Here is a 14,847-nt window from a genome sequence, read left to right on the forward strand (position 1 = left end):
TGGTAAGATTTCAGTAGTAGGAGTATAGTCAGGACCCAGCAACAGTAACGTAGAAGCAGTAGGGACAAAGCAGCAGATTCACATTTCCCTGGCAGCAGTGTAGGGAGAGCATAGTATTGGTAAGATTTCAGTAGTAGGAGTATAGACAGGCCCCAGCAAAAGTAAGGCAGAAGCAGTAGGAACAAAGCAGCAGATTCACATTTCCCTGGCAGCAGTGTAGGGAGAGCATAGTATTGGGTTGATTTCAGTAGTAGGAGAATAGACAGGCCCCAGCAACAGTAACGTAGAAGCAGTAGGGACAAAGCAGCAGATTCACATTTCCCTGGCAGCAGTGTAGGGAGAGCATAGTATTGGTAAGATTTCAGTAGTAGCAGTATAGTCAAGCCCCAGCAACAGTAACGTAGAAGCTGTATGGGCAAAGCAGCAGATTCACATTTCCCTGCCAGCATTGTAGGGAGAGCATAGTATTGGTACGATTTCAGTAGTAGGAGTATAGTCAGGCCCCAGCAACAGTAACGTAGAAGCAGTAGGGACAAAGCAGCAGATTCACATTTCCCTGGCAGTAGTGTAGGGAGAGCATAGTATTGGTACGATTTCAGTAGTAGGAGTATAGACAGGCCCCAGCAACATTAACGTAGAAGCAGTAGGGACAAAGCAGCAGATTCACATTTCCCTGGCAGCAGTGTAAGGAGAGCACAGCATTTGTAACATTTCAGTAGTAGCAGTATAGTCAGACCTCAGTAACAGTAACGTAGAAGCAGTATGAGCAAAGCAGCAGATTCACATTTCCCTGGTAGCAGTGTAAGGAGAGCATAGTATTGGTAAGATTTCAGTAGTAGGGGTATAGACAGGCCCCAGCAAAAGTAAGGTAGAAGCAGTAGGAACAAAGCAGCAGATTCACATTTCCCTGGCAGCAGTGTAGGGAGAGCATAGTATTGGGTTGATTTCAGTAGTAGGAGAATAGACAGGCCCCAGCAACAGTAACGTAGAAGCAGTAGGGACAAAGCAGCAGATTCACATTTCCCTGGCAGCAGTGGAGGGAGAGCATAGTATTGGTAAGATTTCAGTAGTAGGAGTATAGTCAGGCCCCAGCAACAGTAACATAGAAGCAGTAGGGACAAAGCAGCAGATTCACATTTCCCTGGCAGCAGTGTAGGGAGAGCATTTTATTGGTAAGATTGCAGTAGTAGGAGTATAGACAGGCCCCAGCAACAGTAACGTAGAAGCAGTATGGGCAAAGCAGCAGATTCACATTTCCCTGGCAGCAGTGTAGGGAGAGCATAGTATTAGTACGATTTCAGTAGTAGGAGTATAGTCAAGCCCCAGCAACAGTAACGTAGAAGCAGTAGAGACAAAGCAGCAGATTCACATTTCCCTGGCAGCAGTGTAGGGAGAGCATAGTATTGGTACGATTTCAGTAGTAGGAGTATAGTCAGGACCCAGCAACAGTAACGTAGAAGCAGTAGGGACAAAGCAGCAGATTCACATTTCCCTGGAAGCAGTGTAGGGAGAGCACAGCATTTGTAACATTTCAGTAGTAGCAGTATAGTCAGACCCCAGTAACAGTAACGTAGAAGCAGTATGGGCAAAGCAGCAGATTCACATTCCCCTGGCAGCAGTGTAGGGTGAGCATAGTATTGGTACGATTTCAGTAGTAGGAGAATAGTCAGGACCCAGCAACAGTAACGTAGAAGCAGTAGGGACAAAGCAGCAGATTCACATTTCCCTGGCAGCAGTGTACGGAGAGCATAATTTTGGTACGATTTCAGTAGTAGGAGTATAGTCAGGCCCCAGCAACAGTAACGTAGAAGCAGTATGGGCAAAGCAGCAGATTCACATTTCCCTGCCAGCAGTGTAGGAGGGAGAGTATAGTGTTAGTACGATTTTAGAAGTAGGAGTATAGTCAGGCCCCAGCAACAGTAACGTAGAAGCAGTAGGGAAAAAGCAGCAGATTCACATTTCCCTGGCAGCAGTGTAGGGAGAGCATAGTATTGGTAAGATTTCAGTAGTAGGAGTATAGTCAGGACCCAGCAACAGTAACGTAGAAGCAGTAGGGACAAAGCAGCAGATTCACATTTCCCTGGCAGCAGTGTACGGAGAGCATAGTATTGGTACGATTTCAGTAGTAGGAGTATAGTCAGGCCCCAGTAACAGTAACGTAGAAGCAGTAGAGACAAAGCAGCAGATTCACATTTCCCTGGCAGCAGTGTAGGGAGAGCATAGTATTGGTAGGATTTCAGTAGTAGGAGTATAGACAGGCCCCAGCAACAGTAACGTAGAAGCAGTAGAGACAAAGCAGCAGATTCACATTTCCCTGGCAGCAGTGTAGGGGGAGCATAGTATTGGTAAGATTTCAGTAGTAGGAGAATAGACAGGCCCCAGCAACAGTAACGTAGAAGCAGTATGGGCAAAGCAGCAGATTCACATTTCCTTGGCAGCAGTGTAGGTAGAGCATAGTATTAGTACAATTTCAGTAGTAGGAGTATAGTCAGGCCCCAGCAACAGTAACGTAGAAGACGTAGGGACAAAACAGCAGATTCACATTTCCCTGGCAGCAGTGTAGAGAGAGCATAGTATTGGTAAGATTTCAGTAGTAGGAGTATAGACAGGCCCCAGCAACAGTAACGTAGAAGCAGTAGGGACAAAGCAGCAGATTCACATTTCCCTGACAGCAGTGTAGGGAGAGCATAGTATTGGTAAGATTTCAGTAGTAGGAGAATAGACAGGCCCCAGCAATAGTAACGTAGAAGCAGTAGGGACAAAGCAGCAGATTCACATTTCCCTGGCAGCAGTGTAGGGAGAGCGTAGTATTGGTAAGATTTCAGTAGTAGGAATATAGTCAGGACCCAGCAACAGTAACGTAGAAGCAGTAGGGACAAAGCAGCAGATTCACATTTCCCTGGCAGCAGTGTAGGGAGAGCATAGTATTGGTAAGATTTCAGTAGTAGGAGTATAGACAGGCCCCAGCAAAAGTAAGGTAGAAGCAGTAGGAACAAAGCAGCAGATTCACATTTCCCTGGCAGCAGTGTAGGGAGAGCATAGTATTGGGTTGATTTCAGTAGTAGGAGAATAGACAGGCCCCAGCAACAGTAACGTAGAAGCAGTAGGGACAAAGCAGCAGATTCACATTTCCCTGGCAGCAGTGTAGGGAGAGCATAGTATTGGTAAGATTTCAGTAGTAGGAGTATAGTCAGGCCCCAGCAACAGTAACGTAGAAGCAGTAGGAACAAAGCAGCAGATTCACATTTCCCTGGCAGCAGTGTAGGGAGAGCACAGCATTTGTAACATTTCAGTAGTAGCAGTATAGTCAAACCCCAGCAACAGTAACGTAGAAGCTGTATGGGCAAAGCAGCAGATTCACATTTCCCTGCCAGCAGTGTAGGGAGAGCATAGTATTGGTACGATTTCAGTAGTAGGAGTATAGTCAGGCCCCAGCAACAGTAACTTAGAAGCAGTAGGGACAAAGCAGCAGATTCACATTTCCCTGGCAGTAGTGTAGGGAGAGCATAGTATTGGTAAAATTTCAGTAGTAGGAGTATAGACAGGCCCCAGCAACATTAACGTAGAAGCAGTAGAGACAAAGCAGCAGATTCACATTTCCCTGGCAGCAGTGTAAGGAGAGCACAGCATTTGTAACATTTCAGTAGTAGCAGTATAGTCAGACCTCAGTAACAGTAACGTAGAAGCAGTAGGAGCAAAGCAGCAGATTCACATTTCCCTGGTAGCAGTGTAAGGAGAGCATAGTATTGGTACGATTTCAGTAGTAGGAGTATAGTCAGGCCCCAGCAACAGTAACGTAGAAGCAGTAGGGACAAAGCAGCAGATTCACATTTCCCTGGCAGCAGTGTAGGGAGAGCATAGTATTGGTAAGATTTCAGTAGTAGGAGTATAGACAGGCCCCAGCAAAAGTAAGGTAGAAGCAGTAGGAACAAAGCAGCAGATTCACATTTCCCTGGCAGCAGTGTAGGGAGAGCATAGTATTGGGTTGATTTCAGTAGTAGGAGAATAGACAGGCCCCAGCAACAGTAACGTAGAAGCAGTAGGGACAAAGCAGCAGATTCACATTTCCCTGGCAGCAGTGTAGGGAGAGCATAGTATTGGTAAGAATTCAGTAGTAGGAGTATAGTCAGGCCCCAGCAACAGTAACGTAGAAGCAGTAGGGACAAAGCAGCAGATTCACATTTCCCTGGCAGCAGTGTAGGGAGAGCATTTTATTGGTAAGATTGCAGTAGAAGGAGTATAGACAGGCCCCAGCAACAGTAACGTAGAAGCAGTATGGGCAAAGCAGCAGATTCACATTTCCCTGGCAGCAGTGTAGGGAGAGCATAGTATTAGTACGATTTCAGTAGTAGGAGTATAGTCAAGCCCCAGCAACAGCAACGGAGAAGCAGTAGAGACAAAGCAGCAGATTCACATTTCCCTGGCAGCAGTGTAGGGAGAGCATAGTATTGGTACGATTTCAGTAGTAGGAGTATAGTCAGGACCCAGCAACAGTAACGTAGAAGCAGTATGGGCAAAGCAGCAGATTCACATTTCCCTGGCAGCAGTGTAGGGTGAGCATAGTATTGGTACGATTTCAGTAGTAGGAGTATAGTCAGGACCCAGCAACAGTAACGTAGAAGCAGTAGGGACAAAGCAGCAGATTCACATTTCCCTGGCAGCAGTGTACGGAGAGCATAATATTGGTACGATTTCAGTAGTGGGCGTATAGTCAGGCCCCAGCAACAGTAACGTAGAAGCAGTATGGGCAAAGCAGCAGATTCACATTTCCCAGGCAGCAGTGTAGGGAGAGCATAGTATTAGTACGATTTCAGTAGTAGAAGTATAGTCAAGCCCCAGCAACAGTAACGTAGCAGCAGTAGAGACAAAGCAGCAGATTCACATTTCCCTGGCAGCAGTGTAGGGAGAGCATAGTATTGGTACGATTTCAGTAGTAGGAGTATAGTCAGGACCCAGCAACAGTAACGTAGAAGCAGTAGGGACAAAGCAGCAGATTCACATTTCCCTGGCAGCAGTGTAGGGAGAGCACAGCATTTGTAACATTTCAGTAGTAGCAGTATAGTCCGACCCCAGTAACAATAACGTAGAAGCAGTATGGGCAAAGCAGCAGATTCACATTTCCCTGGCAGCAGTGTAGGGTGAGCATAGTATTGGTACGATTTCAGTAGTAGGAGTATAGTCAGGACCCAGCAACAGTAACGTAGAAGCAGTAGGGACAAAGCAGCAGATTCACATTTCCCTGGCAGCAGTGTACGGAGAGCATAATATTGGTACGATTTCAGTAGTAGAAGTATAGTCAGAACCCAGCAACAGTAACGTAGAAGCAGTATGGGCAAAGCAGCAGATTCACATTTCCCTGCCAGCAGTGTAGGAGGGAGAGTATAGTGTTAGTACGATTTTAGAAGTAGGAGTATAGTCAGGCCCCAGCAACAGTAACGTAGAAGCAGTAGGGACAAAGCAGCAGATTCACATTTCCCTGGCAGCAGTGTAGGGAGAGCATAGTATTGGTACGATTTCAGTAGTAGGAGTATAGTCAGGACCCAGCAACAGTAACGTAGAAGGAGTCGGAACAAAGCAGCAGATTCACATTTCCCTGGCAGCAGTGTAGGGAGAGCACAGCATTTGTAACATTTCAGTAATAGCAGTATAGTCAGACCCCAGTAACAGTAACGTAGAAGCAGTATGGGCAAAGCAGCAGATTCACATTTCTCTGGCAGCAGTGCAGAGAGAGCATAGTATTGGTAAGATTTCAGTAGTAGGAGTATAGACAGGCTCCAGCAACAGTAACGTAGAAGCAGTAGGGACAAAGCAGCAGATTCACATTTCCCTGGCTGCAGTGTAAGGAGAGCACAGCATTTGTAATATTTCAGTAGTAGCAGTATAGTCAGACCCCAGTAACAGTAACGTAGAAGCAGTATGGGCAAAGCAGCAGATTCACATTTCCCTGGCAGCAGTGTAGGGAGAGCATAGTATTGCTAGGATTTCAGTAGTAGGAGTATAGTCAGGCCCTAGCAACAGTAACGTAGAAGCAGTAGGGGCAAAGCAGCAGATTCACATTTCCCTGACAGCAGTGTAGGGAGAGCACAGCATTTGTAACATTTCAGTAATAGCAGTATAGTCAGACCCCAGTAACAGTAACGTAGAAGCAGTATGGGCAAAGCAGTAGATTCACATTTCCCTGGCAGCAGTGTAGGGAGAGCATAGTATTACTAGGAGTTCAGTAGTAGGAGTATAGTCAGGCCCTAGCAACAGTAACGTAGAAGCAGTAGGGACAAAGCAGCAGATTCACATTTCCCTGACAGCAGTGTAGGGAGAGCATAGTATTGGTAAGATTTCAGTAGTAGGAGAATAGACAGGCCCCAGCAACAGTATCGTAGAAGCAGTAGGGACAAAGCAGCAGATTCACATTTTCCTGACAGCAGTGTAGGGAGAGCATAGTATTGGTAAGATTTTATTAGTAGGAGTATAGACAGGCCCCAGCAACAGTAACGTAGAAGCAGTATGGGCAAAGCAGCAGATTCACATTTCCCTGGCAGCATTGTAGGGAGAGCGTAGTATTGGTAAGATTTCAGTAGTAGGAATATAGTCAGGCCCCAGCAACAGTAACGTAGAAGCAGTAGGGACAAAGCAGCAGATTCACATTTCCCTGGCAGCAGTGTAGGGAGAGCATAGTATTGGTACGATTTCAGTAGTAGGAGTATAGTCAGGACCCAGCAACAGTAACGTAGAAGGAGTCGGGACAAAGCAGCAGATTCACATTTCCCTGGCAGCAGTGTAGGGAGAGCACAGCATTTGTAACATTTCAGTAATAGCAGTATAGTCAGACCCCAGTAACAGTAACGTAGAAGCAGTATGGGCAAAGCAGCGGATTCACATTTCTCTGGCAGCAGTGTAGAGAGAGCATAGTATTGGTACGATTTCAGTAGTGGGAGTATAGTCAGGCCCCAGTAACAGCAACGTAGAAGCAGTAGGGACAAAGCAGCAGATTCACATTTCCCTGGCAGCAGTGTAGGGAGAGCATAGTATTGGTAAGATATCAGTAGTAGTAGTATAGACAGGCCCCAGCAACAGTAACGTAGAAGCAGTATGGGCAAAGCAGCAGATTCACATTTCCCTGGCAGCAGTGTAGGGAGAGCATAGTATTAGTACGATTTCAGTAGTAGGAGTATAGTCAGGCCCCAGCAACAGTAACGTAGAAGCAGTAGGGACAAAGCAGCAGATTCACATTTCCCTGGCAGCAGTGTAGGGAGAGCATAGTATTGGTACGATTTCAGTAGTAGGAGTATAGTCAGGACCCAGCAACAGTAACGTAGAAGGAGTCGGGACAAAGCAGCAGATTCACATTTCCCTGGCAGCAGTGTAGGGAGAGCACAGCATCTGTAACATTTCAGTAATAGCAGTATAGTCAGACCCCAGTAACAGTAACGTAGAAGCAGTATGGGCAAAGCAGCAGATTCACATTTCTCTGGCAGCAGTGCAGAGAGAGCATAGTATTGGTACGATTTCAGTAGTGGGAGTATAGTCAGGCCCCAGCAACAGTAACGTAGAAGCAGTAGGGACAAAGCAGCAGATTCACATTTCCCTGGCAGCAGTGTAGGGAGAGCATAGTATTGGTAAGATATCAGTAGTAGTAGTATAGACAGGCCCCAGCAACAGTAACGTAGAAGCAGTATGGGCAAAGCAGCAGATTCACATTTCCCTGGCAGCAGTGTAGGGAGAGCATAGTATTAGTACGATTTCAGTAGTAGGAGTATAGTCAGGCCCCAGCAACAGTAACGTAGAAGCAGTAGGGACAAAGCAGCAGATTCACATTTCCCTGGAAGCAGTGTAGAGAGAGCATAGTATTGGTAAGATTTCAGTAGTAGGAGTATAGACAGGCCCCAGCAACAGTAACGTAGAAGCAGTAGGGACAAAGCAGCAGATTCACATTTCTTTGGCTGCAGTGTAAGGAGAGCACAGCATTTGAAACATTTCAGTAGTAGCAGTACAGTCAGACCCCAGTAATAGTAACGTAGAAGCAGTATGGGCAAAGCAGCAGATTCACATTTCCCTGGTAGCAGTGTAGGGAGAGCATAGTATTGGTACGATTTCAGTAGTAGGAGTATAGTCAGGCCCCACCAACAGTAACGTAGAAACAGTAGGGACAAAGCAGCAGATTTACATTTCCTTGGCAGCAGTGTAGGGAGAGCATAGTATTGGTAAGATTTCAGTAGTAGGAGTATAGACAGGCCCCAGCAACAGTAACGTAGAAGCAGTAGGGACAAAGCAGCAGATTCACATTTCCCTGACAGCAGTGTAGGGAGAGTATAGTATTGGTAAGATTTCAGTAGTAGGATTATAGACAGGCCCCAGCAACAGTAACGTAGAAGCAGTAGGGACAAAGCAGCAGATTCACATTTCCCTGGCAGCAGTGTAGGGAGAGCATAGTATCGGTAGGATTTCAGTAGTAGGAGTATAGTCAGGCCCTAGCAACAGTAACGTAGAAGCAGTAGGGACAAAGCAGCAGATTCACATTTCCCTGACAGCAGTGTAGGGAGAGCATAGTATTGGTAAGATTTCAGTAGTAGGAGAATAGACAGACCCCAGCAACAGTAACGTAGAAGCAGTAGGGACAAAGCAGCAGATTCACATTTCCCTGACAGCAGTGTAGGGAGAGCATAGTATTGGTAAGATTTTCGTAGTAGGAGTATAGACAGGCCCCAGCAACAGTAACGTAGAAGCAGTATGGGCAAAGCAGCAGATTCACATTTCCCTGGCAGCATTGTAGGGAGAGCGTAGTATTGGTAAGATTTCAGTAGTAGGAATATAGTCAGGCCCCAGCAACAGTAACGAAGAAGCAGTAGGGACAAAGCAGCAGATTCACATTTCCCTGGCAGCAGTGTAGGGAGAGCGTAGTATTGGTAAGATTTCAGTAGTAGAAGTATAGACAGGCCCCAGTAACATTAACGTAGAAGCAGTATCGGCAAAGCCCACTATTAGTTACATTTCTGTTATAGCAGTATAGACTTGCCCCAGTAACATCTCCATTGAAGCATTATGGGCAGAGCCCAGTATTAGTAAAATTACAGTAGTAACAGTATACACCAACCAATGGAACATATCAGTAGCAGAAGTATCGGCAGACCGAAGTAACATTTCTGTTGCTGAAGTGTAGTCAGACCCCTGTAGCATTACTGTGGCAGAAGTATAGGTAGGCAGAAAAGAGTTACATTTCTGTAGCAAAAGTGTAGGCCAAGTCCACAAAAATTACTTGGATTACATTGTAGGCAAGGGCCCGAAAAATTGTTGTACCAACAGTACAAATGTACCCCAGAAAAATTGCCCATGCCCAACCCAGAGGGCAGGTGAAACCCATTAATCGCTTAGCGTACTGTGGCTTAATTTTTAACTAGGCCTGGAGGCAGCCCAGTCTAAAAAACAATTGGTTCAGGTGGAAGTTTCAATGATTTAATGAGAATTGAAACAGATAAATATTATTTAGAAAAGTTATATGAGACTTATGGCCCACAGAAAAATTGCCCATTCGCGGTGATTACGAGAGGTTTCAGGGAGAGGAGCCGGAGGAGGAGGACGAATACCATACACAGATTGACAAAGTTCTTTAGGTAGCGCTGCTGTCCGCTGAGGGAGAAGAGAAGTCTGGGGAAATCCAGGCTTTGTTCATGTTAAGCCTGTCGGCGCTGTCAGTTGACAGGCGGGTACACTTGTCCGTGATGATTCCCCCAGCTGCACTAAACACCCTCTCTGACAAGACGCTAGCTGCAGGGCACGCCAACACCTCCAGGGCATACAGCGCGAGTTCGGGCCACGTGTCCAGCTTTGACACCCAGTAGTTGTACGGAGCAGAGGGGTCACGGAGGACGGTGGTATGATCGGCTGCGTACTCCCTCACCATCTTCTTACAGTGCTCCCTCCGACTCAGCCTGGACTGGGGAGGTGAGAGACAGTCTTGCTGGGGAGCCATAAATCTGGCAAAGGCCTTGGAGAGTGTTCCCCTGCCTGCACTGAACATGCTGCCTGATCTCCGCGCCTCTCCTTCTACGTGGCCCTCAGAACTGCGCCTTCTGCCACTAGCGCTGTCAGATGGGAAGTTTACCATCAGTTTGTCCACCAGGGCCCTGTGGTATTGCATCACTCTCAAACCCCTTTCCTCTTCGGGAATGAGAGTGGAAAGGTTCTCCTTATACCGTGGGTCAAGCAGTGTGTACACCGAGTAATCCATAGTGGCCAGAATGCGTCTAACGTGAGGGTCACGAGAAAGGCATGCTAACATAAAGTCAGCCATGTGTGCCAGGGTACCTGTATGCAACATATGGCTGTCCTCACTAGGAAGATTACTTTGAGTATCCTCCTCCTCCTCAGGCCATACACGCTGAATGGATGAGAGGCAAGCAGCATGGGTACCTTCTGCAGTCGGCCCAGCTGTCTCTTCCTCCTCAGGCTCCTCCCCCTCCTCCTCCTCCTCCACGCGCTGAGATATAGACATGAGGGTGGTCTGACTATCCAGCGACATACTGTCTTCCCCCACCTCCGTTTCCGCCCGCAAAGCATCAGCCTTTATACTTTGCAGGGAACTTCTCAACAGGCATAGCAGGGAAATGGTGACGCTAATGATTGCAGCATCGCCGCTCACCATCAGGGTGGACTCCTCAAAGTTTCCAAGGACCTGGCAAATATCTGCCATTCAGGCCCACTCCTCTGTAAAGAATTGAGGAGGCTGACTCCCACTTCGCCGCTCATGTTGGAGTTGGTATTCCACTATAGCTCTATGCTGCTCATACAGCCGGGACAACATGTGAAGCGTAGAGTTCCACCGTGTGGGCACGTCGCAAAGCAGTCGTTGCACTGGCAGATTAAACCCATGTCGCAGGGTGCGCAGGGTGGCAGCGTCCGTGGCGGACTTGCGGAAATGTGCGCTGACCCGGTGCAGCTTGCCGAGGAGGTCTGACAAGTGTGGGTAGCCTTTCAGAAACCGCTGAACCACCAAATTAAAGACATGGGCCAGGCATGGCACGTGCGTGAGGCTGCCGAGCTGCAGAGCCGCCACCAGGTTACGGCCGTTGTCACACACGACCATGCCCGGTTGGAGGCTGAGTGACGAAAGCCAGTGGTCGGTCTGCTCTGTCAGACCGTGCAACAGTTCGTGGGCCGTGTGCCTCTTCTCTCCTAAGCTGAGTAGTTTCAGCATGGCCTGCTGACGCTTGCCCACCGCTGTGCTGCCGCGCGACACCGACAGCTGGCGACGTGCTGCTGCTGGCAAGTCTTGATTGTGAGGTAGAGGTTGCGTTGGAGGAGGAGGAAGGTTTAGTGGAGGTGGCATATACCGCAGATACCAGCACCGATCTGGGGCCTGCAATTCTGGGGGTGGGTAGTACATGAGCGGTCCCAGGCTCTGACTCGGTCCCAGCCTCCACTAAATTCACCCAATGTGCCGTCAGGGAGATATAGTGGCCCTGCCCGCCTGTGCTTGTCCACGTGTCCGTTGTTAAGTGGACCTTGGCAGTAACCGAGTTGGTGAGGGCGCGTACGATGTTGCGTGAGACGTGGTCACGCAGGGCTGGGACGGCACATCGTGAAAAATAGTGGCGACTGGGGACAGAGTAGAGCGGGGCTGCCGCCGCCATCATGTTTTTGAACGCCTCAGTTTCCACCAGCCTGTAGGGGAGCATCTCCAGGCTGATCAATTTGGCTATGTGGACATTTAAAGCTTGAGCGTGCGGGTGCGTGGTGGCGTATTTGCGCTTTCGCTCCAATGATTCTCTTAGCGACAGCTGGACGCTGCGTTGAGAGACATTGCTAGATGGGGCCGAGGACAGCGGAGGTGAGGGTGTGGGTCCAGGCCAGGAGACGGTTGTGCCTGTGTCCTGAGAGGGGGGTTGAATCTCAGTGGCAGGTTGGGGCCCAGGGGGAGAGGCAGTGGCGCAAGCTGGAGGTGGTGAACGGCCTTCGTCCCACCTTGTGGGGTGCTTGGCCATCATATGCCTGTGCATGATGGTGGTGGTAAGGCTGGTGGTGGTGGCTCCCCGGCTGATCTTGGCGCGACAAAGGTTGCACACCACTGTTCGTCGGTCGTCCGCCGTCTCAGTGAAAAACTGCCACACCTTAGAGCACCTTGGCCCCTGCACAGTGGCTTGGCGCGAGGGGGTGCTTTGGGAAACAGCTGGTGGATTATTCGCTCTTGCCCTGCCTCTACCCATGGCTACCCCACTGCCTCTTCCAACCTGTCCTGCGGCTGCAATTGCCTCCCCCTCTGAAGACCGGTCCTCAGTTGGCTTATCACACCAGGTGGGATCAGTCACCTCATCATCCAGCGGCTCTTCCTCCGAATCCTCTGTGCGCTCCTCCCTCAGACTTACTGCCCTTACTACTACCTCACTGATAGACAACTGTGTCTCATCGTCATCATCCTCCTCACCCACTGAAAGCGCTTTAGACAGTTGCCAGAAGTCCCCAGCCTCAACCCTCCGGAGCCCGGGAACTTTCCCAAGGTTGGGCATCGGTCACGACAAACTCCTCCGGTGGGAGAGGAACCATTGCTGCCCAAACTGGGCAGGGGCCCGAGAACAGTTCCTGGGAGTCTGCCTGCTGCTCAGAATGTGTCATTTTCATGGAGTGAGGAAGCAGGGAGGAAGGAGGAGCAGCAGCCAGAGGATTCAGAGTTGTAGCAGTGGACGGCGTAGAAGACTGGGCGGTCGATAGATTGCTGGATGCACTTTCTGCCATCCACGTCAGGACCTGCTCACACTGCTTGGTTTTTAATAAAGGTCTATGACGTGGACCCAAAAATTGTGATATGAAGCTGGGGACCCCAGAAAGTGTCCTCTTTCCTACTCCCGCAGCAGCCGGCTGCGATTCACCTGGACCAGGAACTCGGCCTATGCCCACACCGTCACGTGGACCTCCGCGTCCTCGACCGCGTCCATGTCCTCTACCCCTACCCTTCAGCATGGTGGATTAAGAATCGAGCAGAGACAGAGCGGTGTAGAGATTTTTGTGAATTATTGCCGCGCAGTCGGTGGCTGCCAGCGGTAATATAACGCAACATGAAGCCAGAGATAAATTATAAGGAAGGCTGCACGCAGGCTAGCCTGTGAACTATGCAGTTTGGATGGACGCGAAGTCCCACAGGCCACGCAGGCACATGCACTGGGTAACCGTTAGCCGTAAAAAGGAATTTTTTTGTTAAATCTCCTTATTTTACTCTGCAATGCAGGCTGAGGCTAGGCAGTGTGTATTGCACTTTCAATCTATGGGCGTCGGGCAGACCGTGAACGTCTGAGACAGCACACGTATAACAGAGCGTTGTAGAAAATATGCGGTTTCTTGGCGTACACTTAGAGGCACACTGCAGTGAGGCTACGCGAAGTGCGGACAGAAAAATATTTCTAAATGAAGGCTGCACGCAGGCTAGGCTGTGAACTATGCAGTTTGGATGGACGTGAAGTCCCACAGGCCACGCAGGCACATGCACTGGGTAACCGTTTGCCGTAAAAAGGAATTTTTTTGTTAAATCTCCTTATTTTACTCTGCAATGCAGGCTGAGGCTAGGCAGTGTGTATTGCACTTTCAATCTATGGGCGTCGGGCAGACCGTAAATGTCTGAGACAGCACACGTATAACTGAGCGTTGTAGAAAATGTGTCGTTTCTTGGCGTACACTTAGAGGCACACTGCAGTGAGGCTACGTGAAGTACGGACAGAAAAATATTTCTAAATGAAGGCGGCACGCAGGCTAGGCTGTGCAATGCAGAGGTACTACAACTCCCAGCAACCACGGAGTTAAATGCACACGGTCGCAGGTTGCCCTAAGAAGAACCGTTGGGGTAATTGTAGACAGGATTCTACACTACCACTGTCCCTGCCTGACCAATAGTGCCCCTCTACTGAAGTACAGACTGCAGCCTGAGAATGCTACAGCCTGCACGCCCGATATACATAAAAAAAAAAAATTGTGCAAGACTGCTCACAGCAGCCACAACAGTAATGCACTAGGTGAGCTGTGGCCCTAAGAAGGGCCGTTGTGGTTCTTGAAGATGCTAACACTGTCCCTATAGCAGCAGCAGCATCAGCAGCACTGTCCCTGATCTCTCTTAGCGTGTGTCTGTGGCGAGCCGCGGGCGGGGCTGATTTAAATACTCGGGGGTCACTTGATCTCGCCAGGCACTCACTGCAGGGGGGTGGGATAGGGCTGGAACGTCACAGGAGGAAGTTGTAATGCCTTCCCTGTGTTTCTATTGGCCAGAAAAGGGCGCAAATTTCTCAGGGAAGGAAATGTCATGGAGTCGAGTGCCTCGTGGTGCTCGTCTCGAGTAATGAGCATCTCGAACACCCTAATACTCGAACGAGCATCAAGCTTGGACGAGTGCGCTCGCTCATCTCTAATTGTGATGTTGGTGAAACAGTGGGAAACAAATAAAAGGCTGGTGAAGTTCTTGATGTGTTGCCACCCAGCTTGTAGAGAAAGATGGTGGTCCAGAAGTGAGTAACTCACAAGTTGTCACAATATAAGACACATCTTTAGTTTGTGCACCTGGAAGACAGCACAACTCTCGTGGGGTAATGTTAGGTCTGCAGACAGCTCCCTCTGTTCCTCTTAGTAGGGAATCCCCCTACAACTACCACTCTCCCTGTCAGGACTTTCTTGTCAAGACCTAAACATTACAGAGATCAGTGACTGACGCTTGCTGCAGACTCCGCTTATCTCATCGGTCACAGGTTAGCTGCACATGAGGATCGGCACAACTTGCATGGGACTGCACATACACACTGGTCTGCTGTCCGGTTTACATGGACAAGGCACATGGTCTAAATTGGCCTTTGCCATTTCTCATCTGTGATACAGAATAGG

The sequence above is a fragment of the Eleutherodactylus coqui genome, chromosome 4 (genome assembly GCF_035609145.1).
Source record: "Eleutherodactylus coqui strain aEleCoq1 chromosome 4, aEleCoq1.hap1, whole genome shotgun sequence".
NCBI lineage: Eukaryota > Metazoa > Chordata > Amphibia > Anura > Eleutherodactylidae > Eleutherodactylus > Eleutherodactylus coqui.